Raw genomic sequence first — 5,135 nt, 5'->3', positions numbered from 1 at the left:
GGAGGGGCCACACCCTGCATGTGACTGGACAGGGCTGGCCAAGGAGTTCTCCTGGACTCTGTTCCTCCCAGCAGAGGTCAGGTGGTGCTGAGGACAAACCCCCTCACCAAGCACAGGGCTGGGCCCGGGTTCAGGACCACCTGACCCGCTGCCGCAACCCCAGCCTGGGGCATGGCTTCGATCCTGGCTGGCACTCCAGAAATAGCATAGTATTCCCACCCCTGCCTGAGCCCATGGTCGCCAGGCACCTGCCTCCTGGGACACTGCTGGGACTCCAGGAACCCCTGCTTGCCTCATGAGGGCTTGGGGGGAGATGGGACCAAGGGGCAAACTGGGGAGAAAAGGCTCCTGACCTCGTGCCCCACAAAGGGGGTGGTCCCTGTTCTCACCTGGCGTTCTGGCCTCTGACCTTCACAAGGGGGTGGTCCCTGCTCTCATCCTGGGTCCTGGCCTCTGACCCCCCAGATTTGGTTTTGTGAATGGAGCTCTTGGCTGCCTCAGCCAGGCAGGAGGCCCCAGGCCCATGGGGAAGGGGCAGCCTCACCTTGGCCCTGGCAGTCTGAGCCAGATCTCAAGGTGGGCTGGTCAGAAGAGCTGGCACACAGCTCCCTCGAGCTAGAGGCCGCTTCGAAGTATTCTGCTTGGTGGCTATGAGGTCCTGGGTAGGAGGGAAGGGCAGGAAGGAAGGCCCAGGAGAAGCTGCGCCATGCCGCTGGCACTCCCTGGATGGGGGTCCTGAGATTCTGGTTCAAGCATCCTGTGTTGGGGTCTCCCTCGTAAAGTGCATATGGGCGCAGGCATGGGGGGCAGGGTGGTCACAGAAGCCAGGGCCCATGCAGGCCAGCGACCTCGGGCGTGAGTGGGGGGCCGTGGCTACACTTGGAGGCCGTTCAGTCACTGAGGAAGGCCTGGACCACCTTGCAGTGCACCAGGCGGTGGGTGATGGAGAAGCTGGCGTTACCCTCCAGCTGGGACAGGATCGCCAGGACCTGCCTCTGCAGGGGCGGCACGCTGTCCTGGGTGCACAGGCTGCCACGCGTGGACACCACGTTGAAGCTGTCTGAGCAGTCGCATTGCACGTGCAGGTAAGACTTGGGGTGCTGGTTCTCCACCACCATGATGAGCCCCGCCCAGCCGTGTGTCAGGTTACCTTATCTTTGATAAAGGAGGCAAGAATATACAATGGAGAAAAGACAGCCTCTTCAATAAGTGGTGCTGGGAAAACTGGACAGCTACATGTAGAAGAATGAAATTAGAATACTCCCTAACACCATACACAAAAATAAACTCAAAATGGATTAAAGACCTAAATGTAAGGCCAGACACTATCAAACTCTTAGAGGAAAACATAGGCAGAACACTCTATGACATAAATCACAGCAAGATCCTTTTTGACCCACCTCCTAGAGAAATGGAAATAAAAACAAACAAATGGGACCTAATGAAACTTAAAAGCTTTTGCACAGCAAAGGAAACCATAAACAAGACGGAAAGACAGCCCTCAGAATGGGAGAAAATAGTTGCAGAAGAAGCAACTGACAAAGGATTAATCTCCAAAATATACAAGCCGCTCATGCAGCTCAACATCAAACAAACAAACAAACCAGTCCAAATTTGGGCAGAAGATCTAAATAGACATTTCTCCAAGAAGATATACAGATTGCCAACAAACACATGAAAGAATGCTCAACATCACTAATCATTAGAGAAATGCAAATCAAAACTGCAATGAGGTATCACCTCACACCAGTCAGAATGGCCATCATTAAAAAAATCTACAAACAATAACTGCGGAGAAAAGGGAACCCTCTTGCACTGTTGATGGGAATGTAAATTGATACAGCCACCATGGAGAACAGTATGGAGGTTCCTTAAAAAACTAAAAATAGAACTACCATACGACCCAGCAATCCCACTACTGGGCATATACCCTGAGAAAACCATAATTTAAAAAGAGTCATGTACCACAGTGCTCATTGCAGCACTATTTACAATAGCCAGGACATGGAAGCAACCCAAGTGTCCATCAGCAGATGAACGGATAAAAAAGATGTGGCACATATATACAATGGAATATTACTCAGCCATAAAAAGAAACGAAATTCAGTTATTTGTAGTAAGGTGGATGGACCTAGAGTCTGTCATACAGAGTGAAGTAAGTCAGAAAGAGAAAAACAAATACCATATGCTAACACATATATGAAATGTAAAAAAAAAAAAAAAAAAAAAGGTTTTGATGAACCTAGGGGCAGGACAGGAATAAAGACTCAGACGTAGAGAATGGACTTGAGGACACGGGGCGGGGAAGGGTAAGCTGGGACGAAGTGAGAGAGTGGCATGGACATATATACACTACCAAATGTAAAATAGATAGCTAATGCGAAGCAGCTGCATAGCACAGGGAGATCAGCTCGGTGCTTTGTGACCAGCTAGAGGGGTGGGATAGGGAGGGTGGGAGGGAGATGCAAGAGGGAAGGGATATGGGGATATATGTATACATATAGCTGATTGACTTTGTTATACAGCAGAGACTAACACAACATTGTAAAGCAATTATATTCCAATAAAGATGTTTTAAAAAAATAAAAGTAAAAATCTTCCCACCGGGCTGTTTCTCTAATATTGTGGCTATGAGGCCTTTCCTTCTACTGAGAACTAGCCAGAAAAACATTTTGTGTGTTTGTGTCTCATGAATGTATTTTCAGTTTAGGTCTATGTCATTTTAATTCATTTCCACTCTCACACTTTTTACAAAATTAGTTCGAAGAGTAAAAAATATATAGTCAACTTAGCTCACATTCGTGCTGGGCTCTCTGTGTGTGCTTTAACAGGAAATGCATTTCTGACACTTTTTAAATGAGCAATCACACGTATAATCAACTTGGTTAAAACTTCCTTCCTGGTAACTGCAACACTTCCTCTGCATCTGGATATGAAGGGAGACCCAGAAAAGCGGAAGAGTTTAGAAGCACACTGGGTAGGTTTGAATTTGTTTTGTTTTCAGAAATTAAACAAATGATCCTTCAACATCATCACCTCCGCTGCTTTATCAGGTATTGCTTCCTTCTATTTTTTGCCCTTTGTTGGGTCTGACTCAGAATAGTGACACTTCCTTCTCAGCCAGAAGATTTTTATCTGGAACTGTTGTCGCTCATCTGATGATACTGCCACTGAATGTCTGTTTCATTGTCTAGTCCAACCCGTGTATGTGGATATCCACAAGGTTCCGGCAATAGCTTTGCAGGTGCATCAGTCCTTTTTTATTTTTGTTGGGGAGGAAGAGGGAGGGCACGGGGGGCTGTGTCAGCAGCCTTCACGTTCTTACAAGTGCACTCTTTGCGATTAGTGTACTGAACGGTGTTTCTAACATCTTCTCGTAAAAGGAGAAAGCTTCACAGCCTCAACCATGAAGGAAAGCAGTGAGTATTGAGTCAGCCAGTTTTCTTCTGCACCTCGTATCTTGTAAGTCTATTTGATGTCATGGAGGCAGAAGTGATTGCTGTGTATTTGCATGTTGCCTAAATTTGGACCTATTTTATTTCAAGTTAGTGCCAATATTCACGTAACTTACAGTTCTCTTCTTTGTTATTCTGTAAAGTAGCAAAAGAGCAAATAGTGAAGGTCTTAAGCTGTAAGAGACAGTCCTTTGGGACAGTTGATTTCATGTATTTACTAAGTGTAACTTCGTAATATTTTAAGAGAGGGACTGCTGAATTTAAAAGTAAGTTTAAGCCGAGTACAGAAGTTTGGATCTAATGAAACCTGCCTTTCTTACCCTTTAATCAAACTCTCCTTTCTGGTATGTGTCAAATGCTCCACTATTTCTTAAGGAAATAAGTACTTATGAGTGTCACTAACATTAGTCCTTTAAGAAGTAAATAATATTTTCTGAAACATTAATTTTTGTTTCACTAGTTGATTCTTATTTAGAACATCTTACAAAATATTAAAGGATACTAAATAGTAAAGTCAAAATACCTTATTCATATTTCAATTTTAAGATGTTTAGCATTTCAATCATTATTTGAAGAGTTTCTTACTGCAATAAGTCACATTTATACTTAAATGCTTTGTGAAGGTAGAGTGGATAAATTGTTGAGAACAAATTGGTGAATTCTCATTGTAGAGATGAAAATATTAGAGCAAAAAGAAGTTAAATAATCGATTGGGGCCCAAAAGCAGGTCCTTCCTTCCATCCTGTGGCTTCTCCAGAGGCAGATGGGATGAATTGGTACAAAGTTAAAATTACCTGAATGTTCATATTTGGAGAGTACAGCCCTGGGGACTCCCCTAAGGTACTGCCCTAATGGAGCAATGACAGCCACGATGCTTACACATTTCATGATTCAGTTTTAAATATCTGCAAATGCTCTTGAGTGCAACTTCACCAATTCTGATCTTTCTGAGTTTTATCAATGAAATGACTACCTCTCCTAACAAGAAAGAAAAAAATGAAAAGAAAACAAAAACAGGAAGTTGCCTAGGGAGCAGATACCTGATCCAGAAAGTTTGAAAAGGGACCGTGAGGCCAGTTGGGTAAGGTGTCTGGGTTCCCCAGGAGACAAATGAGACTAAACGAAGAGGAAATAAGTCAAAGGCCTATTTTCAGAGGGGGTTTTTCAGCACCTCACATTGCACCTTATAAACCAGGACATGATCCTTTAACTGGATAATTTGACTCATCCATGCGCTTCAGTATGCTTAACAACAATTACCACTTAGAACTACTGCAGTAGGTCAGACACAGTGCTAGATGAGTGCTTTACCTCTCTCTTTTAAAATTCAATTTTCAAACAAAATGAAAGCAGAGAGAATGATTAATGAATCCCCATCTACCCATGGCCCATACTCAACAAGTATATTACCTTATTTAACTCTCACCTTACTTACCTCTCTGAGGTATTGCTAACCCCATTTGACAGATAGCAAACAGGCTCAGAGATTATTTAAAGGGCTCATGCCCCAGATTCTAAGTGGCGGGGGCCAGGATTCCTGGGCCCCGACTCCAAAGCCCATGTATCCTCGTGCGCACGTCCTTGTCATTCGTCTACACCTTCTCCTTCTGCCAGCTCGCGGGAAACCATAAAGGGCAAGTGCCTGCCCTGTGACCGAGCCCTCTGTTTCTCCGCTCCCAG

General features: G+C 44.6%; 1 pseudogene; it reads right to left on the bottom strand.

The window, feature by feature from the left end:
- Positions 1 to 815: 815 nt before the first annotated feature.
- LOC133096591 (calpain-15-like) lies at positions 816 to 4,683 on the bottom strand (annotated as a pseudogene).
- Positions 4,684 to 5,135: the final 452 nt, after the last annotated feature.

The sequence above is a fragment of the Eubalaena glacialis genome, chromosome 8 (genome assembly GCF_028564815.1).
Source record: "Eubalaena glacialis isolate mEubGla1 chromosome 8, mEubGla1.1.hap2.+ XY, whole genome shotgun sequence".
Taxonomy (NCBI): Eukaryota; Metazoa; Chordata; class Mammalia; order Artiodactyla; family Balaenidae; genus Eubalaena; species Eubalaena glacialis.
Note: the sequence above shows the minus strand (reverse complement) of the source record. Positions and strands in the feature narration are given on the sequence as shown.